Source organism: Equus caballus, chromosome 6 (assembly GCF_041296265.1).
Source record: "Equus caballus isolate H_3958 breed thoroughbred chromosome 6, TB-T2T, whole genome shotgun sequence".
Lineage (NCBI taxonomy): Eukaryota > Metazoa > Chordata > Mammalia > Perissodactyla > Equidae > Equus > Equus caballus.
In genome coordinates this window covers 89,677,193-89,704,223 of record NC_091689.1, presented here as the reverse complement: position 1 = coordinate 89,704,223, position 27,031 = coordinate 89,677,193, and positions in this window count along the sequence as shown.

Here is a 27,031-nt window from a genome sequence, read left to right as displayed (position 1 = left end):
TAGTAAAATAAGAGGAAAATAAAAGTCTGGTGATAACGAAATTCTTACATCTAATAAATTTAAAATATAAAAACTGTATTTGGTGATTAAAAATTCTGAGGAAAAGTGTTGGGAGATAGATGAGAATGGTAGTTAAGATGCTTTGACTGCAAGTAACAGAAAACTGCAATTTAAATACCCTTAGTTGGACTTTATTTCAAAATTTACTCATTCACTTAACAAGAAGCTCAGGGAAGGACAGGAGAAGAAAACTCTAGGACTGGTTAATTCAATGACATGGTAAGAAAATTAATGACTCAGTATATCCATATCTCTGCTCCACCTCCCACTCCCCACATTTGTTGGCCTTGCTCTTTGGTTTGCCCAAAGTTCCACTTGCAGGCATGGTAGTGGTGACCATTGTCAAAAAAGAGAAACTCTTTCTGTAACTTCTTTTTGAAGAGTGAAGAAATCTTTTCCAAGTGTTCCCTCAATAAATTTTCCTTCACACGCCCTTGGCTAGAATTAACTACCATGATGGGCTTAGACAAATTAGGATTTACTCACTGGTCTCAGAGATGGGTCAGACTCTCAGAGTACAAAGAAGGATGGAAATCTGAACAAAATCAAGTCTTTTGGGAAGAGGTCAGGGGATGGAGATAAGTGATGTGGAGAATGGACTTTCATAGGCCACTTCAAGTGTATGTTATAATAATATCTTCTGTTTTTAAGTAATATAAATAACTTTATAGGATGGCTTGTGCTATAATTATGAAAATAATTTTCTAGATGAAATATATATAGTGATAGTCATTAGAAAAGCATTTATTGGTTTCCTACCATTTGCTAAGACTCTGTTGGAAACTAGGAATAAAAAGTTCTTTTTATTCTGAGTGGTGTAGATGTTAAAGGTATCATTACAATGTAATTTTGCTATTTAGACTCTAAATGATTTTGCTTAGAGTTTGCAGTCCATTAAAAATTAATTATAAACAAATCACATCATAAGGAGACTATTGCTTTACTTGGTCCTGAGATATAGGAATACTTCATGTAGAGGATTTCTATAAGGAGGACAGGCTGTGACTTAGGGGACAATGTCCCCAAATTGAACTCTTCAATACCTAAAACGAGAAGTCCCATATGATTGTTTTATAAAATACGCTTCAACTTGGCCAGTCGTATAATGGCAAATGACAACTCGCACACAGACACACATCCCTCTAAAGAGGACCAAAACCACATGGACAGGCAAGCAGAGCGGCTCTCACACAGTCTTTCTTCCAAGATAAACAGTGGAGTGTTAATAGGTTCCAATAACATCAGGAAATGTTGAGGTAAAGTTACACAGAGCAAGTGTCTTTAATTAAGGACTTCTCACAGCCTTTAACATGCTCACATACATTAACAAAAATAGCTAATATTTATTAAGAATTTACTGAATGCCACATACTGGCATACAGTACTTCAAATATTTCATTTAATCAACAAAATCATCCTATGAGGCGAGTACTTATACTTTCATTTTAAGATAAATCTGACCTCAGCTAGAAGCTAAGCTGGGTAAAAAGTCCAGCAGGAGGCAGGTGGACTTCTGTAGTTAATTTAGGAACCTACTCAGACAGCAGAATTTTTTCCAGCTGAGTGGAGGGCTTTCCGTGAAGAAGATTAAGATTTCCCTCAGACAGCAATTCTGGATCTATTCTAGCACATATAGCATGACAAAATAATTGTAACCTAGAACACTGTGAAGAAGATGAGCCCATTTCAAAAAAATTGAAAATCTCACTCAGCACATCTAAGCAATGCGATGCCCTACTGAACAGAGTTATGTGTTCCTAAATTATTAAATATTTGATGTTTTATGTCGGATATGTAGATATAAGTCCATTAGATGATACAGGTCTGCAAAAGTAATTCTGCTTCTTTGCAGTAATGGATTTGTTTTCAACAGTTAAGATTCTTATTTTTTAGTATAAACATATACTATACACGTTTATATCAACCGATAGGCCAGATCAAAAATATACATAAAAACGACGAATTGTAAAATTGTTAGAATCAGTATAAACAAATCAGCACACATTTTGGCCCATTTGCAGTAATGTAGTAATAATGCAGGTATTTATTATAAGTTTGCAGTGCATTTACCTTAAAGAACTTATTGTTGATATAGAAATGACACAATATATTATACCCCCAAATTCGAAATGTGTTAGTCTTGCTATTAAGAGACAAGAAGTAAGATTAAAGTTGTACAAAAGATGTCCTGTATATTAAATAATTATTGTTTGTTCTTATAAGTGCTCTTGGAAAAAAGCTAAAAGTGATAAAAACGTAAACACATAGTTGTACGTAGAAGAGGAAAAAGCAAAGTAAAACGAACGTCCGAGACTTTTATATCCCTCCCAGCTTTGTAAAAGTATCCAGTATATTCTAGAATTGAAAAGATATACAATTGGATTGGATGTTTTGCTATTGACCATATTAATATTCAATATGCTAACGTTTGCAGTATTGAATTATAGAGGAATAAAATAGACCGTCTTTATATTATTTAGAGGCACTAAAGTGTCAAATAACAAGGATGTATTTAAAACAGATTTTTTTGTGTTAGTTTTAATCTTGAAAGTAGCTATGAACCGTGCCTTGGAGCATTCAACAATATTTAATCTGTGAAAACTTGGCAAATGGTAAATCCTTGCATAGCTTGGAAGGGAACATATGCTCTACAAGAGATAAGTGTAAATATGTATATTCTGAGTTGTATTTCATTTTTAATCTCAAGTTCTTTAGGGTGAATTGCATTTTGAATGTTAAGCATTTTGTTCAGCTTATTGCAGTAAATTCTCATGCTTTCACAATTATCACTTCTTGTAGGCATTTTTTGCAAGGAAAAGAATCCCAATTCTTGTCATCGCGTTAAATTACCAGATGAAGAATCGACAACTTTTGTTGCTTCCCTTCTTGCTCTGGCATTAGGATCTTTTAAAAGAACTGTCTGAAGTTTGCTCTGTATCAGTCTGTTTCATACCAAGCTATTAGATGTTAATGTTGGCTGTATGAATTGGAATATGGTACCTTTAGTTCATAGACCCCTCCATGTTGCATGCTTTGATGACATCACAGTGTGAATGCACTACTGTTGGTTCAATTTATATTAAGAAATTTCTGTCTCTCTGAGTATTTTCTACAGGGATCTTTCAGATGTATTTGAAAATGATGATAATTTACAGGGTTCTTTCTATAAGCATCTTACTATACTATGTTGAGAAATTTTGTATTTTTAAATGTGAATTTTTTGCTCTCTCTTGAGGAGTTTGAGAAGCAGCTCTTCAATACTGAGACTGGGCCACCAGTAGCAACCTACAATTTATCAGAAAATATGTTTAAAAAATAATCTAAGAGTATGGTGTGAATCTACTAATAGTAAATAATCTTATTGATAGTTTCAAATTTAGGACTTTTGCCTTAGAGTAAACTAGTAAATAAACATTTTTGTAGGAAAACGTATATTTCTGTTGCCACTGTCTTGTGCATATACGTATATTTCAGCATTGAAATATATTGAAACACAATTCTGTTGATATTTTTCAACTTCACCTAAACATGGACTTTCTTATCAATTCTTTTAAACATTGTACATAGATTTCTTGAGAGTGTCTTGGATTCAAGCATCTGATCTGGAGATTAAAATATAATAACGTGCAGCATAAAGTCACCTTGAGGTTTGAATTGGAAAAAAAAAAAAACCTCTGACGTTCCTCCCTCAATAACTGAGGTCGTATAAAACACAGGCTAAGTTAGAGCGATTGCCGGACCCTTGCCCTCCCGGTCTAATATTTTTGTAAACTTTATACATTTTATCTAGTTTTCCCCACCAAAGTTCACTGTAGTTTGGCACTGAAGGTGAACTACAACACAAATTCCTTCAATTGGTGGAATAAAAGAACTTTCCATGAGAAGGGAAATTTCACATTATACATATAATATGTGCGTCTGTCCTTGTCTCCGTTTATCTGATAACCCATCATGGAATATTGGCTACAACAAATTGTTATGGTGTTTGGGGTTATCTAATAGACAGAAAGTCTGTTTTGTGGGACTCTGGTGGAGGGACATCTCAAAGAGATAAACAGTATTCTTGAGAGATTTTGAGGAACTGACAGAAGCTCCTGTAACTTTGATTGGAAAGAGACATGCTCTCTTAAAACTCCATGGACAGGAAAAATACCACATTGCTAAGTATTAACATGGATTTTTAATTGAGTTTCTTTTAGTTGGATATTCTCTGGACTTAGAGACTATAGTATTAGAAAAAAAAGCTGTCTGTTTAACAATTCTCAAGAATATTTAGGGCAACTCACATAGTGAAATGGCCAGTTCTCTATCAAGGCACTAACAGCCTAATCACTCCATTGGGGTCAATTGTAGCACCGAGAAACTGCACAGCTAGGTTTGCAATCTGACCCCAGCACCACCATCTCCCGGTACTTCATTCTCCCTAGAAGATGATCTGGTGAGAGGAAGCGGTGCACTGTGTCATTTCAGAATGTCCCCTCCAAGGACGCTGGGATGCTATCACCTTATGAGATCACACAAGTAGCTCCAGCCTACAGCATCGACCTGGGTGCTGAGCATTCTCAAGCCTCACTTCTCTCTTACTTCCAGGTAAGGTGGAGTAACTCTGGGTGTTAGTTCTCAAAGTCCTGCATCCTGGGAAGCCCCTCCGTCCAGACAAACACATCTATCTATCACCCTCACCCATATGCTAAACTCCAGCCCTGCATTTCTGAGTCTCTTTTGTACCTTAGGGCCTAAATGCTCAAGGAGTATTTCATACTCAAAAATCTGCAATTTAGTAGAATAATAATAGCTCACAGATATTTAGCATGCACGATGCCAAGCACAATTCTTAGCACTTTCACAGCGTTCACTGCTTTAATGCTTAGAGTCTCAGAACAGTCTTTTGAGTACTTCCTGTCCTTCAAAGATGAGAAAAAGAGGCACAGAAAGATGGATCATAATTTGCATAAAGTTGCATGGCTAGTAAATTATGTGAGAATCAATGTCTGGCTCCAGAATCCTCAGACTTAGCCACCTCATGGTACTGTTCCTCGTACCACCTTTAACAACAATAAGCTTCTCTTCCAGGTTTTAATAATAATAATAATAATAATAATAATAATAATAATAAATCCCAGCCATTTAGGCTCAGAGCTCAGATTTAATCTCTTCTACTGTGCTGATTGTACTTCCATAATGCCTCTCCTCTCCATTCTCTTTTGTCTGTTACAACGATTCTTGGTCTGCCTGGGGTCTTTATTTCTACCTGCTGGAACAAGTACAATATTCTGCTTTGGAGAAATTTCCATATCAGCACATGTACACATGTTATACTCTTGGAACGGCAATGATAGTGTAATATTACATGAATAGAGCACAATTTTTTTTGCAACCTGTCCCTGCTTGGTGTTACCAGACTTTTTAATCTTTGCCAATATGGCATATGAAAGTCGGACACTTTTGAAACATGTTACAAATATTTCCCAGTTTTCATGCCTTTTGACTTTTTAAAATATATTTTTGCCATTCAAAAGTTTTGACTTTCTAATTGGTCAAATAATTCTTTTTCTCCTCAGCTTCTTCTCTGTTTTCTGATATGCATAAAGAATTACTACTCACAGAAGACGACGAAGAAATATCTCTATTTTCTTCTGCTACTTTTATGTATGCTTATGTGTGTGTGCGAGCATGTGTGTATGACTTTGTATGTGTGTGTGGGGATGTGTCTATTGTGGTTTTTCTTTGCTTTTTTGTTGGTAGTTTGTTTTACTTTTAAACCTTTGCTCCATCTGGAATTTGTTCTTCGACAGGGTAAAGTAGAGATTAGGTTCTCTTTCTTTTCCCCTCAAATGCCTCTCCAAGTGGGCCCGACATAATTTATTGAAAATATTTCCTCCACTGATTTGAAATACAGCCTTTAAAACAAACTAAATTTCCAGTCATTCCCAATCAATTTTCTTGGGTTTTCCTGTTACACACTTACGTTGATTACAAATCATAATACACTTTCCTCTTTTTTTTCAAAAATATCTCATTCTTTTCTTGCCTAATTTCACTGTTGTCTACACTCAGAATACAAAAAGGAGAACGGTGACAGTAGAAATTCTTACCTTGTTCCTAATCTTAATGGGAATATTTCTAATTTTTACCACAGTTTTATATCCATAGATTTAAAAAAAAAATAAGTAATGTGTGGTGAATTTCATCAAATGTTTTTTCAGCATCTGTAAAGATTATCAGCACTTTTCCTTTGACCTATTAATATGGTGAGCTATATTAATGTTTTGCTAACACCAAATCATGTGGGCATTTGTGGAATCACGTAGCTTGGTTGTGTTGTGTGTTTCTTTTAATAAACTACTTGATTCTATTCGTAAATATTTCATTTTGCCTTAGCATCAAGAGCATCAATATTATAACAGAAATTGGTCTGTAGTTTTGCTTTATATTTATATAAATATATTTATAAGGTTTTAATATTAATTTTAGAGTACACTTTGTAAAAAGTGTTTGAAGATCTTTTTTCTCTAGGTTATGAAGCAGTGTAAACCTTTGCAATTGGACATGTGGTTTGTTAACTAAGAGCATCAGTGTTATCCGGGAGCTTGCTAGAATCTGAGCTCTTACCCAGACCAACTGAAGCAGTATCTGCTTGTTAATAGCATCTCCAGGTGATTGTAAGCTTGAGAACACTGGTACCAATCATAGAGGAATTATGTGTTTTTGAAAGCTTAGTAGAATTCACGTGAGACAAACGTCCTAGTGTTTCACACGTGTTTATATTTGGGGAGGGCAAGCGGCAACTGACAACTTTACGCATTTTTTAAATCCAAAGTTTGTCTGTTTATTTAATTTATTCTACAGTCAGTGCCTAATTATATTTTCCTAGAAAAAGACAAATATGCGCATAAATTTATCTTCATGTTTTGCGAATGTTTGATTTTTCTTCCTTTCTCACTATAAATTTTGCTTATTTTGAATTTCCCCTTTCATTCTGGATTACGATATTTGTTTACTTGCATTTTCGGAGAAGCAGGCTTGTATGTGTTGGCTAGTTTGATGGTTTTCTTGTTCATCAATTTCTGTGTATACATTTTATTTCTTCCTTTTGGTTTCCTTACCTTTAATTCATTAATATTTTTCATAATTTAAGATTATGTCTAATGTCTGTTTTCCTATCTTTTTCTGTTTTGGTTGCTATTTTGCGGACTTTACTTAATCCCGAATTGAAAATATGTCCTCTTTGCATTCCCGTGATTTCCCAACAATCCTTTCATCTCTGATTTCTCCTTTGACCCAATTTGTGGAAAAACAAAACAGAAGGATTTCTCTTGCCACTGATGTGGCTGGATTTGGAGGGGTTTCCTGTTGGTTATCTGGGCCTAGTTTCCTTACACTTTAATCAGAGAAAGTGGTCCATTCTGTTTCAGCAGTCTGTCACGTGAGAAAGCATCCTTCAGGGCCTAGTACTTGTCAGTGCTTCATGGGAACTTGAAAAGATGCTTTCTTTTCTTTTAGGAAGTAATTTAATGTGTGTATCAGCTTTATTTTATTGTTAATAGCATTTGTATCCTTAACTTCTTTTGTTTACTTGATCTGTCTTGGATTGAGAAGAGTAAACCAAAACAGTTAAGTATACAAATATCCTTCTACTACAGATTTGTCTATTTTTACTTCTGTTTCCTGTAGGTTTTACTGAACAGGTGTTGATTTTATGTTACTTGGTATAAAATATTCACACCAAATGGTTTGGGATTGTATTTTTCTACATTTTGGATTGTATTTTTTATCATGATAAAGCGTTCTTTTTTTTTTTTTTTGGTGAGGAAGATTCTCCCTGAGCTAACATCTGTTGCCACTCTTACTATCTTTTTTTGTTTGTTTGTTTGTTTGAAGAAGATTAACCCTGAGCTAGCATCTGTGCACTAAAATCTTCCTTCTATTGTATGTGGGTCACTCCCTCTGCCTGGCTGATGAGTGGTGTAGGTTTGCCCCCAAGATCCAAACCTGCAAACGCGGCCCACTGAAGTGGAGTGTGCTGAACTTGACCACTGTGCCACGGGCTGGCCCCCTACAATGTTCTTCTATATTTGAAATTTTTGCCATAAATTCAACCTATATATTTCCAGCTCAATTGTTGCTTTCTTTATTGGTTGGTTTTGGCATTTGCTTTATTGTGTTTAGTTATATTTTTACTTTTACCCAGAGATGATTGCAATATAAATTTGCTTTAGATTTATCTCATACAAGTGTGGTTGACTTTCATGTATATATAACATCTGATAATGCTTTTTATTTCCTAAATTGATTTATCCCAGGTACAGTTAATGAAATGATAGACAATTTTGTCTTAATTTATATTAGATTTTCTGTTTTGAATACTTCCTCTTTCTATTATTTGCTAGGTCATCATGTTGTCTTTGGTTTTAGTCTATATATATTTTCCTTCTCATACTTTGATGGCTTATGTCTGTATTTTTTATTTTCTAGTGAAATACTTTATAATATAATAATATATTTAAACTTCTATGCCTCCTCGATTATAACAGGTGAAGAAAACGGTTTATATATGTATTTTTCTACTTGCTTCTTCATGCTTTGACCTCCTGATTTTTTCATTTTGTAATTTTCATCCAGTTAAGATTTATAACATTTGTATTCTGTTACCTTACCTCCTTCTATTTTTCAGGCCATACATGTATTGAAATGCGTTTAGCACTACTTCTCCATTTCTAAACTCTTCATTTGGATGTATTTCTCAGCAGAATTTTATCATTCCCTTAATTATGTAAAACGAGTTTATGGGTGTTATAACTTTATAATTTGAATTTTAGCATGTTTGAGAATGCTTATCTCCTGCTTTTTTACTTGAAGACAACTCTTACGTTAAAGTTTAACACCTTGAAGTTGTTGTGGATCTTTTGTCACTGTCATCGGCCATTCAACATTGAGGTAAAGAAGTCTGAGCTTAGCTTGCATCTTCTTCCCCTCATACGTAACTTAGTTTGCCTGAACGTCCTAAGGATTCTAATATTGGAAGACAGGAGCATTACCAGAATACATCTCAATGCTGATGATTCTGTATCAACTCTTCTTATGATACAGCATGACTTTTAAGTCTGTTTATAATGATGTACTTTATTTCAGAAAATTAAAGCTTTCTTGTGAAATCAAATTATGTTTGATTTTATTTCAATCTGTCTTATTCTTGTAGAAACACAAGTTAGGTATACATTAAATAAGTTTATTTTTATTTTATATCAGTTATTTTCTCTCTATTTCTAGCTTTTTACTGTCATTTCGTTTGTTTTATAAAGCTTATGTTTTATGCCTCTGACTGTTTTCTATAGTGTTTCTTCTAATTTTGTTGCCTTCATTTCAGTAATGACTTCTTTTTTCTCCCCCTTTAATTCCTGGATGTGGCCGTATACTTAGCGCCAATTGTATTGTATTTGACAACTCTATTTTGGAATTAATGATTGTTCGTTCCTTTTTTGTTATTATTGTCATTAAGAATGGATATAGCAGAAAAAATATTTATTCAAACAATCCTAAATACAGGATAGCCATTATTTTAAAGAAAATTAACATTTATCTTTTTAAAATATTGAAATTAAAAGATGAAAAATCAGGAAGAGAGTTCCAGTTCCATTGATGGCAGAGTACTTTGTATTAGACTAACTGTCTCACCAGAACAACTATGAAAGCTGGAAACAGAGATAGAGGGAGAGAGAGAAAGAGAGAGAGAGAGAGAGGAAGAGAGGGAAAGAACAGAAGGGAACAGAAGGGAAACTATATCTCATATTTCTTTTTTTATTCTCTTGCTTCTAAGTGTGATTGAGCATCTCCATTAATTGCACTCTGTGAATTGCTGGTATGTATCTGCTGCTTATTTTTTTTTCCTACTATATGCCTACAGAATGTAAAAGTTCCTCATATTCTAGATTATTAATCATTTGTCATCAGCTTCTCTTCGTCTATACTGGATATTTTATGTCTTATGGTATTGTTTTGATGAAAATAAGTTTGAGATTATGATCCCAGGTAAATATGTCAATCTTTTATAGATTTGGTTCTTTGCATCTCGTTAAAGAAATCTACTTCTCCACTTAGGTTATAGTGATATGTTTCTATATTCCCCTATATATTTTTTCAATGTTTTAAGTTTTTCATGAACTCTTTTTGGAATTTATTTATTTTTGCATAGGGTAAGAGGTCGAGATTCAGTTTTAAATTTTTTGCTGCGGATAACCAATCATCCTGATACTATTCATTGAATAGTATGTCCTCTTCACGCCGCTCAGTGATGCCACCTCTGACATAGTTCAAGCTGCCATGTGTTCCTGGTTCTGGTTCTGTCTCTCACTTGTTCTGTTACCTAACAATTCATCACGGCACCAAGTTCACACTGGTTTAAAACAGTCTTCCAGCTTCCACTGCTGCTTTGGAGGAGCCCAAAATGTTTATAATTCTATGCTCTTTCATAGTTCATTCAGCAAATAATAAGCACTTGCTACATGTCTGCAAACATTCCAGGTGACAGAGAGAGCATATCAAGGATGAAGGCAAATTTTTCTCATGATGCTCACATTCCTGGGGACAATCAGATAACTAACAAATAAACATATAACACAATGTTAGATGGTGACAGGAAATATTTAAGAATACTGTGTAAACTGAATAGGAAGATAAGAGAACAACAGTGGGCTATGTTAAATGGAGGCAACAGCAAAAGACTCTCTTTAGAGGGAATGTTTGATTTGAGAACAATCAAGTGAGGAGATAAGCCACGTGGTTGTCTGTAGTAAGAGTATTTCAGGCAAAAGGAAGCAAGTACAAAGGCCCTGAGGTGAAATGAACGTCTTTGAGAAGCAGAAGTAAGGCTGATTTTGCTAGAGTGGAATAAACAAGGGGAAGAAGGAGAAAATGAGGCCAGACAGGGAGCTGGGGAACTTTGTTAACCAGGGCTCTGGGAGTCTCGGTATGGATTTTGGATTCTCTTAAGTGTGATCAGGAGACTTTGGAGCAAGGGGCTGTTATAACCAGTCATAAGTGTAAGTAACGTTGCTCAGGATGCTGCCTGGAGAACTGCTGGTAGGAGAGCAAGAGCGGAGGCAGGCGAGGTTTGGAAGTTATGAAACAGTCAAGCAATAGATGGTAGCAGCGCAGGTGGAGAGAAATTATTAGATTTATGATATATGTCCAGAAGGAATATGTATGACATCTGAGAGATTGTGAAACATGACTGAAAAAGAGCTGTCATTTTCTGAGCAATGATTAGTTTCACTCCTGAGCTAAGAGAGACTGGGGGAGGAGCATGTTTAGAGACAGAGGGAATGGAAAAATGGGTTATTTGTGGGACCTCCTAGGTTTGAGATGTCTATCGGAAATTCAGGTGTAGACTTTGAGTAGGCAATTGGATAAATGAGTTGGAGACCAGAGGGAGGCTGAAGCTAGTAGATAAGCTCACCCAGACATGAATTTAAAGAGCAGAAGAGACATGGGCTAGAGCCCTGAGTCCTTCCAACGTTCAGAGTTAGGGAAGATGAAGCGTATCCAGCCAAAGTGACCGAGGGAGCCGATATAATCAGAAGAGGACCAAGCATGCACGTATCTGGAACCCAAAAAATTGCTTCAAGGAGCAGGTAGTAAATCCACCATGTCAGATGTACTTTAAATGTTGCCACTAATAGCTTAGATGATGTGTTCCACTCTTATCACTGAGAACAGAAATGAGTGGCATCAAGTAAAGATGGAGATATTCTATCTCTGGCAGGAAATCAATTAGGTGTTTTCCAGGAAAGCATCCATTTAGGAGACTACCTGGAATACACAGCAACAAGAAACCACCTTGAGAACTGCTACATTATCCCTTCTGTAATTTGCTCTGAGTAACTTCATGATATGAGGAGCCAAGTGTTCTAACAAGTCAGCCCATTTGAAAGAATTGGTCTTTTTTTTGGGTTTAGAGAAAGGATCCTCTCACAGAAAATGCAAACTTAAAGGATATGAAATATTCTATAACTATCTTTATTGCCTAAAAAATAATTTTAACACTCCTCAGTATTCCATGGTGTTCTGGCTGCCTTCAATTTCTACATCTTAATTTTTACTTTTTTTTCTTTACATCTTATGTTGTATACCAAGCCACACTGATTTTTTTAAGTAGTTGGAGTTCCACAAAAACAGTATGCATTCTTTTTTTTTTTTTTAAAGATTTTTTTTTTCCTTTTTCTCCCCAAAGCCCCCCGGTACATAGTTGTATATTCTTCGTTGTGGGTCCTTCTAGTTGTGGCATGTGGGATGCTGCCTCAGCGTGGTCTGATGAGCAGTGCCATGTCCACGCCCAGGATTCGAACCAACAAAACACTGGGCTGCCTGTAGCGGAGCGCGCGAACTTAACCACTCGGCCACGGGGCCAGCCCCAGTATGCATTCTTTTTATTTCCTTTTGTACACACTTTCCTTTCAGAAATTATTTCATAATTTTGCTTTGAGAATTTAATGGGTCCCAAAAAGTGCACGTGACATGACACATAGTAAATCCTGCTTAGGTGTCAAGTACTAATTTTAGTTTTGCTTCCTCTTACTTTCTAGCACCTTCCAGGACAAATTCACTTACTGCCTTTTCTATATCATTTCTGAGCTCTTAGGGAAGTAAGTAAAACTCATGAAGTCTCCCAGGCAGCAGGTGGCAGAGTTAGGAAGTCTGTCCAGCTCCAAATCTCATGCTCTTTCCACCTTGGGAAGTGAATGTCATCCACTTAATTCGTGTTCATTACCTACTTCGCAAACTCTTAATGGTCTTCTCCAATTTGTTCTTACATCAAGAGGACGCATTTCATTCAGAAACAAACTCATGACTGTTTCACCCCTGCCTCCTCTTAAGCTCCTAAATGGCTAGAAGTGTGAAAGTTCTGAAGAGTAGATGCTTTGACAAGTCCCTTTCACGTAAAAAAGGACAACATTAGGAAATAAAAAGCAATTTCCTAGGTAAGGTCTTTCAAGAAAGTTTAATGACTTTTTACCTTTGGGAAGTTACATAAACCTTAGAGAAACTAACTAGCATCTGCATAAGAGAAGAAGGGAAATATTTAATTGGACAAGCCACCTTAGTCTAGATTACAAAAACAGGAGTCGGGAAACAGGCACGTAACTAGATTTCGGAAATTTGATAAAAATAAAAACAAAAAACAAAAACATCATGTAAAGAAATGACACCAAACCTAACAAAACCTAGTGAGGGTTTGTCATATAGATCCCAAACTTACAATGGACAACAACATCAATTTTAGGAAACCATCAGTGCCTATGGTCTCATTCTGTGGGGATATTTTATGCATGAATAGCAAGTGCAGACTTGATGACTCCTCAAACCCCAACCCCCACATACCCTGGGTAACATCGTGTTTCACTTAATTTAAAATTATTTATTTTCATTAATAGCTTAATTTTAATTCAAATATAAATTATAAATAGTCTAGTCCTTTTGCCATTCCAACTTTTAACACAATTTCAAAAAGCACCATTCTCTTGGCAGGTTGATAATAATCTGCAGTGGCCCGCAGTGATTAAACACAATAATTTGAGCCATCAGTAAAGAAAGCTGCCTATGCAGCTTTCATCTGACAGATTATGTTATTAATTCATGGATTGTTTCTGGTGTTCTGATTCAGGGGGTAACACAGAGGTAACGTCGGGAAAGTAAAACAAATTCGCTGTTAGTATATTTTTAAGTAAAGGGCTCAGTAGCTTCAGTAACCGCTCATTTATTCAAATAACTGCTTATACTGCTGACTGTTATTTCCTTTAATTTCATGAAGCTATCATTAAATATGGAAAAAAGACACCACTTGTTTAGAATTAGATACATTTGGCCTTACCTATTGTCGGGAGAAAAGAAAAACATGTATATTTGTGGAATTGTTGCACTAAAAAACTGAATATTTCAGATTTGATCCTGAGTTTTAGCCTATATTAATGGAATGTTCCTTTTTCTCTTTAACATGAATTTGAGGTTCATGAATGGGGTTTTTCTTAATCTTCTGTTCATAAAATCTGGCACCACAGTGCCGGGCACAAAAGAGCCATTTGTGTTCAAAATAAACTAGTAATCTATATGTATTTATAGAATTTGATTGATGATGATTGTGGCCAATGGATGTTAAGGAGGACCAGTGTAGGAGTCTAAAGGGCTCTCTTAGAGCTGACATATGCTTTATTCATTAAATTTACAAAAATAGGCTTAATATCCTGGGTACCTGTTCTTTCTATACCAGCAATACGTCATTTTCTGGATATCCTATCTAAATGTTTGTTTGTTTTTATTAAGAAACATAATGAAAATTAATTTTTTAAAGAACCACTTATATCCTAAATCAACTAGGTCCAGTCTTTTGTAATATATTAGTTCTCTATTTTTATTTCAGAGATTTTTTTTCCACTCAGCTAAAAACACTACAATGCTGACTGATAGTTTCATGATAAAAAGATTTTTAAGATTTAAAGTATTTCCCCCTATGCCATGAGAATTAGGGTTGGGTGGCAGCCGACAGCTCTTCTAAGCAGCATGAAGTCAGCGCAAATAGACGGAGCCTGTTATAGTACCAGCATCTAGTTCCAACTGGCCCGCAGCAGTCAGTGATAATCCTGGCTTGTCCTTTCTCACTACCATCAATGAATCACATTCTAGTGACCTAAATATTAAATGCAGATATGCAAATCATCACATTTGGCCACATGAGAGAGGCAACTGATTGCTCTCTCGTGGAATACTAGTACTTAACAGACTGACCAAATATTTATTGAGTGTTATACTATGAGATGGATATTACATTTCATTGCTTGAGTCTATGAAATTGACATTAAAAAATATTACCAATAGTTTCTCTGCCCTTAACAGTAGGTGTGTGAAATGAAACAATCCAAAAATTATGGGAACAAGTACAATGTTATTGGTGTCTTAATAGGTATAAAGTGGCATGGGGATTATGGGAGAAAATAAATCACATTTCATTTTGGTGAATAAGGAAGTATAATATTGCATTTAGTTGGGCCTTAAAGGTTGAGTGGAATTTACAGAGGGAAATTCAGGAAGGCGTATTTTATGAAAGTAACTTGCACTCATATAGGAAATAATGATCTTTGGTAAGTGTCTACGGATAAGGCTAAGTGGCAGAATGCTGCATCTGACAGCAGAATGTTGCATCTGTGGCTGTTTCTGGGACTCTAAGATTATGTTTCTATATGAAAAAGAGCTTTATGTGAGCTCCATCAGTTAAAGAGTCTGTACACACGTGTGTGTATTTTAATTATCCACATTGCAACTGTCCTGCTTTTCACTGGATAAATCACAGCTTTTTAAAAATCTATGTTTATGTCCCCTAAACAGGCTCTCCTTGAAGGAAAAAGTTAGCAGTGCTCCTGAGCATTCTGAGGAAGTTGGCTTTCGTTCTCTAAATAAAACTTTCAAGTGTCCCTGATGTTTTCATTTTATCTCCTGGCTGTTTAGCATTTGAACACAGGGTCAAAGTGTTCTCCAGGTGGCACATATTCTACATCAACTGACTGAATATTCAGAATCCTTTAATGTTTAAGGCCAAACTGAAATTCTTTACTGGAGGACATTAAATAAATGGAGAAGTAGCCCACATTTATAGAGAAGAAGAGAATATTTTAAAGATGCCACTTTCCCTAAGTTTATCTATTAAATTGATAAAATGTTGATCTAAGTTCTAATAGGGCTATTCAAGGGATTTGATAAATTGACTTTAAAATTTATATTAAAGACCAAGATGCTCAAATTAGCCAAGACTTTTGCAAAGAAGGATGACCAGAAGAAAGGAGAAAGAGCTTGCCCTACACAATGTAGAGACTTATTATAAAGTGATAGTTCTTAAAAGCAAGTGTTATTCACTCAGCGACGGACAAACTGACAACTGAAACAATAGAAAACCCAGAAGCAGGTCATGCCTGTCAGGAATTCTGTCAGGTGACAGAGGGGACACAGCAAGGTAAACCTCAGGAGGGGATTCTTCCACAAATGAGCTTGAAGTAATGGTTATCCATAGAGGAAAGAAAAAGAAAATAAATCTCAGCCTTACACCAGCAGAAAAACAACTCCAAATGGATTAGAAGCTTATATTTCAAAGGCAGAAATTTAAAATTTTTAGAAGAAAATATATGAGTATATTTATCAACTTGTAGTAGGGTATGATTCTTAAACAAGACACAGAAGTGCTAACCACAAAGGAGAAATAATTAATGAATATTGCTTCACTAAACTTGAGAACTTTTAACTATCAAAAGTCACTTTAAACAAAGTGACAAAAACAATGTAAAAAGACAAGAAAACCACCCAAAAGCCAGAAAACTGGGCAAAACATGACCAGACATGTCACAGAAGAGTAAATATATATGACCAGTAAGCATAAAAAGGCACATGCCACATTATCAATAATAATCAGACACGCAAATCAAGACCTTGATGTGTTCATTTGATAAGTGTTGATTGTAAAAGTTTAAATCCCAAGATTGAGAATGGATATCCATTAATGACACACCCTGACAGCTTGCTAATGAGCTCTTAGTTAGCCCAAGCACTTTGGAATGATTTTGTAGAGTTTAACCATTAGTACTATGACTCTACATATACTCAAGAGAAACTTTTCTATGTGTTCCAGGAAACTTGGACAAGAATGTGCTGGCACCACTGTTCATGATAATAAACAAGTGGGAATGATCCAAATCCTCATCAACAACAGAAGGGATAAATAACTTGTGCTATATTCAAGATTGGAATAAAGTCGTCAAAATTAATGAACCACAAAGAAAGTAAATAACACGTATGACTCCATATGTTATGAAAGTTATTTTGAAAATTATTTCTGACATATATAAAAATATAATTATAAAAGAAAGTATATAAGAAATACAACATTTAACATTGGTTACCTAGCTTGAAGGATGGGAGGAAGGAGACAGTGTTCAGAGACTATAAGCCAGAGAAAGAGCATATGTAGGGATGTGAGATATTACAAACATTTTTCCTATTGGGATAGATTCTACATTCAGTGTTGCTCATTATATCATTAAATACATAAATAAAATAGGAAGGCCATGCATGGACCGATGATGATGATGTATCAGAATCCAGGTTATGATTAAATCAGGTTATGCATCAGAGGTCCAAGAAAAAATAATTATGCACTTACAGTTTACAGAATTAAAAAAGCCCCGAAAGCTCTTGGATTGAAAAAGTTCCTAGAGTATGAAACAGGAAGGGTGTGGAAAAACTCACACTTAAATACATTAATTGTAAATTTAAGAATATCAAAGGGAGATAACTTATAAAAGCTTAGAGAAAGTAAGAAGAGATTGCTCACAAAGTAATAACATGTGATTGATTGCACATTGCCCAACAGCAACACAGGCTCCAAGAAGATGAAGCTATTTTTTAATAAAAAGTAAGAACTTTAAACTTAGCATGCTTATCCAATCAAACAGTCATTCAATTATGAGGGCATAATAAAAATACTCTCAGGCATATGAGGTCTTCTGTGGTTTAAGGAACAACACATTACAGGGAATTGTGCCCTTAAGAACCGACATTGGTAACACTTTCGGAGGACGTACTCAGTACGACACATGTTAAGGAAATGCTGCAAGAGACAAGTAGAGTAATTGTGACCTGTTTTCTGGGGAAAGTTTACCTTGCTTAAAAAAAAATAAGTTAAGTCAAGACAAAGGTAAAGGAAATAGGCAACAGATGATCAAAGGAGCATGAGAGCATGTTAAATGGCGTACTTACCTTTCTGGGGAAGGGTCTATCTGGAGGACAGCAGGAAAGATTTAAAAAAATCTAATAAAGAAAGTACTATATTTGAAAATATAAAATAAGAGAAAAGAAATAATTTCTAATATAACAGATATTACAATAAATAAAATGGATTAAACTCACCAATTAAAAGACAGATGGTTAGATTGGATAAAGAATCTGACACAACAATATGGTATCTTTAAGAAAAATGGTTAAAACAGAGAAACATTTGACATGATTGTGGGGTCAAGGGAGGATTTTGACTTTGTTGTTCTTTTCGATAATAAAGGTCACTGGAGAAAGTTAGTTGATGGGTATAAGAAGCAGTAGAGAAATATTAGATGTTCATGAGTGAGGGAACGTTAGAATCAAAAAAGCAAGTTTTTAGACATAAGAAATGATGTAAAGAAGACCATCGAAAAGATAAGTCTTCAGAGGGGGCCAGTATACTCTTTCCTCTGATGCAAAGATGGAAGTAGGAAAAGTGTAGTGAAGTCAAGTTATCTTGAGGAGGTAAAGTACTGCATCTCACAGATTCGTGAATTCTGTTAATCAAAAAGTCAAAGTAATCTACTAAATAAAGGAGAAGACAGGATAATTGCAGTTTACAGGCCAAAGAGTATATTATAATTTGGAAAAGAAATTGTGAAAATATTATAAAGAGTCAATGAAAATTTAACAAATGGCAACTGATTTGAGATAGGATGTGTTTATAGAGAAATCTCAGAAGATCGCGATTTTGTTAAATGCTGTTCCAAAATCTGAGAGTGGACAATGTACGTGCTGGAGTGTCAAAGTTTTAGTTGCATAAAGTTGGAGGTAGAGAGAGGATCCCATAAGGTGCAGGGGTCCTTGAAGGAGTTACTGCCGACGTTGACTGTGGGGTCTAGACAAGAAGGAAAGCAAATATACCCAGAAGGGGCTAACGGTCTGGGGAACACGCAGGGATTGAGGAAATGAAAGTATAATGAGGCCAAGGAGGAGGTTTGAGAGTAGTAATTAAGTCGGAGAGGGAAGAAGAGAAGTTGAGACCAGAAGATGGAACTTTTGTGGAGCTCTTCCAATGCACAAATATTCTTGTTAATGTGAGTGAAGGTGGAGGATTTTGGAACTTAGAAGTTAAAAACTTATAAGGCAAAGAGATTGGAAGAGTTACCTATGAAATCAGAGGATATGGGTAAGACTTCTTTTTGTGTCACTGAAAGGGGAGTTTAAAAAATTACCTCTGGAAAAATATGAAAAAAATCATAGTTCAGGGTCCCTTCCTTTTATTTGATAGGTTTCCACTGAATTGTTTTTTAAATGTCAGAGTGACTCGTTGCCCAAACTTCAAAATGTGGTTCTTTTTTGCAGGTAACTTGTTACACTTACAAGTGCTTGATGTGTTTGGTTTAAATTCCCCAGAGTTGAAATGAAGACATTGGTCTGAGAAGGTGGCATTTGAAGCAGCGTAAGCTGTGAAGACTGCGCATTCAGTGTGGAAGTAGGGCTGCCTGTCTCTTATCTTGAAGGTAATTAGAGTTCCCCAAAGACAGAAAATCAATGCATTCTAAATGAGAATAATTTAGTTGTTATTGCACTGAGTAAGCATAAAACCACCAAAAGAATCTCTAGAACTGTATATATTCTCATATCTTACTTCAAATAATGTTTGTAGTGCTGTCAAATTACAAGTGTTGAGTTACATTAAAAATGCTAACAAGACAGATGATGACACATAATCAATATGTGCAAAGCTTCTGTTAGTACCTTAATGCTCCATGCAAAATAATTACTTTTGAGAAATGACTCTATTTAAAATATGTTAACATCTTTCTTTTACATGGAGACCTCTTTCCTTATAACATTCCTAACAATACAGCCTCAAGATTCATGTTATGAGGAATGCTACAACAATTTGTTATGACCTGTTCCCCACCAGAGATTGCTAGACACAATTGTTGAAGGGCATGAACGAATGCTATGTGAGAGTTTTCAAGACCCTACACTCCAGGATGCAAGAGTAGAGTGAATTTCTTTGCAGCCAGAAACAAGCTCAAATTTGCTATTTTCCAAGATAATGGACAATGATCTCACCTTTAACAGACTTTCACCTCCATATGTAGTTTAACCTCTAAGCCAAACGCCTCCGGACAAATCTAATGTATTTCTTAAAAACAGCACAAGGCTTATTCAACAATATACGCATATAATGTCTTTCTTAAGTACAGCACAATGCATATTATCATTTGTAGCCTGTTGCCACGAACTGTTCATTCTGTGTTCATTTATTCAATAAGTATTTGCACAGACAACTAATGTGGTAGGACCTAGGGCAACAGTGGTGATCATGGGCTCTGCCTTCCTGGATCAGAGCGTCTAGTGAGAAAGACAGCATTATAGTAAGCAAATAAATCATAAATAGTGTAAAATTATAGCAAGTGCCATAAAGAAAACAAGATCTTCTAAAAAAGAAGTACAAGATGGGAAACCTATTTTTTTTTTTACTTATCTTTTTAAAATCTATTCTATAGAGGTCACACTGGTTTATAGTATTACATAAATTTCAGGTGTACATGGTATTTTGACTTCTGTAGACTACTGCATAATGTTCACCACCAAAAGTCCAGTTTCCGTCTGTCACTGTACATATGTGCCCCTTCGCCCCTTTTCCCTCCCTCCGTCTCCTTCCCCTCTGGTAACCACCAATCTGTTCTTCATATCTATGTACTTGTTTGTTTACCTTCCACATATGAGTGAAGTCATACGGTGTTTGTCTTTCTCCGTCTGACTTATTTTGCTTAGCATAATTACCCTCCAGGTCCATCCATGTTGTCACAAATGGCACAAGATCATCTTCTTAATGGCTTAGTATTCCATTATATAAATATATATATATGCCACATCTTCATCTTCTTTACCCATTCCTCTGTTGATGGGCACTTTTGTTGCTTTCAAGTCTTGGTTATTGTGAATAATACTGCAATGAACATAGGGGTGCATATATCTTTTCAAATTAATGTTTTCATGTTCTTTAGATAAATACCCAGAAGTGGAGTATTTGGATCATATGGCATTTCTATTTTTAATTTTTTGAGAAATCTCCATACTGTTTACCATAGTGGCTGCACTAATTTACACTCCCACCTGAGTGCATGAGGGTTCATTTTTCCAGGAGACCTAATTTAGATAGAAAGTCAAATATAGATCTCTGAGTAAAAAATAATTAAACCAAGAATGGAAAAAAAAGTAAAAGTTAGTCGTTGGAAATGTGGGGTGAAGTGTTGGAAGAGGGCTAGTTGAGGTGGTAATTGAGTGGTCCAGGAAGAAAGATGAGCATGTGCAAAGATCCTGTGGTGGGACTAAACAGAACATGCTTGAGGAAAGGAAGAAATGTAGCAAGGAAGATGGAACACATATGTGATGAGGCTAGTAATATAGTAGAGTTAGAGTATGCAGGAATATTATAGCAAGCTAAACACCCCAGAATATTCTCTTTTCCACATATGAAATTCATTTTCTGTTCTTCACATCTTCCATTTCATACCATGCCCAAGTTTCTCCTGCTTTTGCAGGAAGTCCTCCCCTGTAAAATCCCCATCATGGAAATATGTGTGTATGTGAGTATAGTAGTCTCCTCAGTTATCAGTAAATATGCTAACAAAAACTGATGACGTGAATTGATAATTTGAATGACAAATCACATGGCTATTCTTCCTTTTTAAAATAGTTTGAAAGCCCTCTGCATTCTCCTATGGAGTGTGTGTGCGTGTGTGCGCGCACACATAGTGGGTTTCAGAAAGGGAAAATGTGGAATTTTTGGAACATGAGTCATCAATACTGCATAATACATTACATCCCTATGATTGCTTTATTATTCACTACTTAATGGAATATATTTTGGAATAAATTTCACCTGTGATAAAGTTTGTAAGCATCAATTAAAAAGTTTGGCCATAATCATGAAAAGAATTTGGAAAAATCTTCAGATATTTAGATAATAGAAGAAAATATTATTTAAAAATCTTACTGATTATCACCACTTAATCCCTCTAAAGGGATAACATATTTCACATTAGAAGGAACATAAATCTCTATATTACTCTCTTTTATTCAGGGACTGACAGGGATGGGAAAATAGGAAAAAGTGTAACATCAAAGCCTCTGCCAGCTTTTCCATCTATGGAAGGGAAGAATGAGGATAAAGAGCCCATTGTTTTAGCAAAGGCATTGAGTCTTTGGAAGTGAAAAATCATGTCTGGAGTCTTGTCAGGCATAATTTAGAAAATTAGATAGTTCTACATAATAAAGTGATTTGAGTATAACCTCAGAGTGACAGTTTACAAAAAGGAGAAAGTGGGTTCTTATCAAAGAGTCTTGAGAGGAAAAGGGATGAGCAGCTCCACGGTGGAAACCACTCTGTTTTCCACAAAACTTTAATGAAATAGGCTCTTCTCAGAAGTGCTTGTGTGAAGTTCATTTTAAAGTGTGTGTGTGTGTGTGTGTGTGTGTGTGTGTATACAGGGAACCTTACAAAGAGATTGAAGTCCGTGTTCACATAAGTGAAGAACAGAGGGAAAATGAGAGCCAAGGAGTGTGAGGTACAAGTAAAATGGGTAGTTCAGAAGTAACAAAAATTCAGAAGCAAAATCAATTCTAAAATTGGAAGACGTCTGGAAATTAGAAATCTTGGGTAGGGCCTTAGAATAGCAACAGAATATAGGTTGAGACAATCAAAAATCAAAACATCTTTTTCTTTTTTGATTTCAAAGGACAGAGTGACAATGGAGTTTCATTAATCAATAAACAATACAAATGCAGAAGCTAGAATTCAGTTACCCCTCTGGCCAAAGGAAGAGCTATCTTAAGGATAAAGCACATCTAATAATCATAGCGTTACTTTATCGCCTTCAAAAACATTTCACTTCCCTCTGAAACACTCCTCTCTGAGATAATAGCTTAGATATGCCTTAGTTTTACAAAGCTAAACTTAGTCTTACTGTGCGATCCAGCAATCCTGCTCCTAGGTATTTGCTCAAATGAGTTGAAAATCTATGTGTACATAAAAACTTGCACGTCTGTTTATAGCAGCTTTATCTATAATAGCCAAAACTTGGATGTTTAAATGGTTTGTATTTTCTGTGCTCTTACTTAAATTCCTTCTTATTATAGCTATAATCATGAAAAATTTAAGAATTAAATGAAGGCCACCAGAAGAACAATGAGCCTTAGGAATGATATATACGTTCAAAGCACAGAAGAGGAAATGAGGTCTTGGACAGATTAAAACAAAAATTGTTGAAGCTGTTGGCTACTGAGCTATTATCTTTCTGCTTCAATCTTGTTCACCCTTTTCACTAAGCAGGTGACTAGTTGACTCTAAATTATTGGAGATTATCGTCAGTTGAGCATTCCTCTTTCCTTCCAGGTTCTAAACAACTAAGAATAATTATGAGAAGAAAAACGGGGATCAAAACATCAGTTCTATAAAAAATACATTTGAAAACACACTGGACTTGAAGATGAAGAGTCATCTTACTCCCTTGCCCCTGATTAAAGATAACCCTCCTCCACTAAGTGCCTGGAGCACCCGCTCGGATGCTCATGAAGAAGCCGGAACACAGAAAGCAGCGACCTGGCTGATGTGCTGTTGGTTGGATGTGCAAGATCAGACGACTAAGTCTTACTGTGTTAAGTGCGAGATACAACAAAACAAGGGAACGAGACATGAGACAAAAATGCACAGGCTCTGATAAGAATCTCATTCCAAGGAAACGATGACAATGTGGTCTAAGTTGACTTATTCCTAATTATCCTTCTGCTCTGAGTTAGTTCACTGCCCATTGGTAATGTAATTGCGCAATTTCCCTCACAAAAATAATTCATTCTCTTTGCCTGGATAGATAGTTGGTTTATCAGTCATGTGAAATTAGGGTACCAAAAATTGCCACTATACTTTTAGACTGTTTCTTCCTGTTGATTTTTAAATGAAAACCAGGATTGAAGGATTGAATTCTTCAATTGAAGGATTTCCCCACTTAAATTAATTGGAACTTACTTACTAGGTTAAAGTCTATACACATGATACTTTGTGTGATTTTCTCATTTATTTAATTGGACATTATTAAAAGGGCTGGAGTCTAGCAATCGGTTCATGTTGGAACCTCACAATATTTGGTGTGTGCATACTTAATTATCCTGTTCAAGTTAATCGAAACATCTGTTTAAGTAAAGCAAACAGTACTCCCCAGATGGGTAGCAGTTCTAAGTAAGTGACTGTCTAACTCAGATTTGTCACTTTGTCACTTACAAAAGTAGATACCACCTAGTTATTTAAATAATAGTCTACCAAATCAGACATGTTATTTCCAATGCCTCTGCTCCAAGGAATTTATTCGGTAAAGAACAAAGTTAAAAGCCTTAGGTCTTTTTAATACTGCATGCTTCACCAGTTAAATTATATTAAATATCGTATGTCATTATCCATGACATCCTATTAATGTGACATTTCCAAATATCGTTCTTGGTTTTATCAGTTGTTTTCTGAAACTTTATTAAGAGTTGGGGTTTTTTAGTTTATGTAAGGAAAAGATATTAACATGTAAGTGATTCTTTAAGTATTCTAATAATACCTTGTTTGAGATATTCTAAATGTGCATCTTAGTCCCTATTCTCTAGTGATTATAAATTCAATATCAAAATCAAATTGGACAAGATTAGACTAAAAATCAGGCTATGACAAAAATGTTCATTTGTAGATGGCAATATAATAGCAGATAAAAATTAAAATATAGGTTAATGGGTTAAAATATTTTCAAGATGTTGATGGTCAACATACATGATAAAAGTATCATAAAAAACACAATGAAGTATATGTGAATTGAAGCTGTGGGTTGTATAGTGTGTTCTAAGATATCCACAGCTTCATTTCTGCTCAGTGTGCTCATCACTATAGATGCACAAACTGATAATGTTTTAATTCTATCCAGTTGTATTTTTAAATTTCTTGAAATGTGGAGTATATTTTATTATTCTGTCGATAGCAACCACAGCTTTAGGTTGTAAGTTTTTAATAATAATCCTACATATGGAATTTTGCTTAAAGTTGTATTTATTGTACTATTTTATGGACTCTTTGAAAGCCATATTTTTCTAAAAGAGCCTTCAGTTATAAAACATGGATTTATTACTTTTCTAAAATAGCCATAGTCATTAATGCACTAATTTAATAAAATACTTTTTTATACATAACTAAAGACAAAAATCTCACTTGTGTATGTCTCATTGTGTTCTTTGTGCTTTTAGGTAAGTGCGCATCAGGAGGTTGTTGACTTCAAGAGCATTAGCCAGAAATAGCTCAATATCCTTGCTGACATCCATAAACCAAAGGAGAGAAAATAAATGGCTATTTTTGAAACTGCATTTAGGAAAATGAAAGTGTCACACGTAAACCAAATTACTCAGAAATTCTTAGTATTGAAAAGCTCTTCTAACAGCTTGCAGCCAATAAAATTGTGGCAGAAAGAGGAAAGTATTTTCCCATATATATTTCCATTTATAAACCTAAAATATTAACTGTTGAGTCATGAACTTTAGACAGTTTTCAAAAATCACGCTTATTAAAATTGAAGGGTATTTATAGAATGTTCTCAACATCCAAGTTACCATCATACATTATCTTCCCTAAATTTTAATACACTAAATCTAATTTTCTCACCCCACCTATTCAGAATATCATTATTGCATTTTAATTTACTGACTTTTGAAATAATTTCTTCTTTTGCTTTCTGCTGCCCCCAAGTATTGTTGATAAGGATGATTGTTCAAGCAATTCATTTTTTCTTTTAAAGAAACTGTATGCAAAAATAGTTATCCAGTTTTGAGAGTCATTGGTATGTGATATGCTAGAGAAATGCCAAGATCATTTTATTAAATAAAAATTTGACAAATATTGAGAGACAACCATGCAAAGGGCAAGCTATATGAATTTTTATTTGACTTAACAGTTATCACTTTTAAAGGGCAATTCAGTGCCTGTAAAAAGAAGTCAAATTATTCTAGTTTGCAACTGATTCCTTGACAATGCTAGTTAAGTATCATTCATACTTTTAGGGAGAAAAAAATGAGGGAATTTTTTTTTGTTTTAAATTTTAAAGAATCTGAGGTACATATTTAACTAAATTTCATGGCAAACAAAGAGTGGTAGGCCTTAAAAATTATTATTCTGTTAAATCATATAGTTAACCATAATGTCAAATTAAAAATCTAACTTTTCAATATCTTGTCAATTTTAGTTATATATGTTTTAGTGTTATATTCACTCACTTGCTAATTTATTTGCTAAGAAAGTACAGCCTTCCTTAGTGAGCGTGAAGCTCTCTGCTTAAACCCAATATGTATAAAGAAAACAGAATCACTTGGTGGTTTTCTGAAGCCCGCCTGCTCTTCTGAAGTTTCATGATAATTATCGTGACTTCGGGAGCTTTGCTCCACATCAGGGAATCCTTTATAAAGCTGACCCAACACACGCACATTCCAGTCTCTCTGTTTCTTTGTTTCGCTTCTTCAGGGAACTCCCATGAACTGATCTCATCTTTCTTGATCCCAGCCTCACAAATCATAATTAACTAGGCAGTTTGTGGATGGTCACTACTGTGTCAGGAGCCACTCTCAATCCAGTTAGCCATTGGTGTGGGGTCTTGTAGTATAAAATACACCTGCTGCCCTTCAGAAGGCTCTGATAAGGGCAGTTTTCTCAAAGAGGCTTTTGGCAGGTCAACAGTCAAACTCTGCCTATTGCATTTCTTTGCAAGGCAATGTCATGTAGTGGAACAGATTGGGTTGTTAATTATAGCAGCCCTGCATTTGATCCTGAGATTTGTGACCTTGAGCAAGTTACTCAAACTCTGAGCGTTAGTTTGCTTATCTAATGAACTCTCTGACTTTAGGCAAGTTACTTAAGTTTTCCATTCCACAGTTTCTTCCTGAGCAAATGAAGACAATATCAGTATTTACTACATATTTTATGAACTAATTGATTTATATACAGTGCTTAGCACAGGCCCTGCATTTAGGAAACCGTTGAGCAAATACAGTTGCATGCATTCATATGAGGAGGGGACCTTTCTTATCCAGTTCTCTGGGTTCCAAGAGCCCCCCCTCGGGGAGGGCTGAGGTGCACAGCATTGCT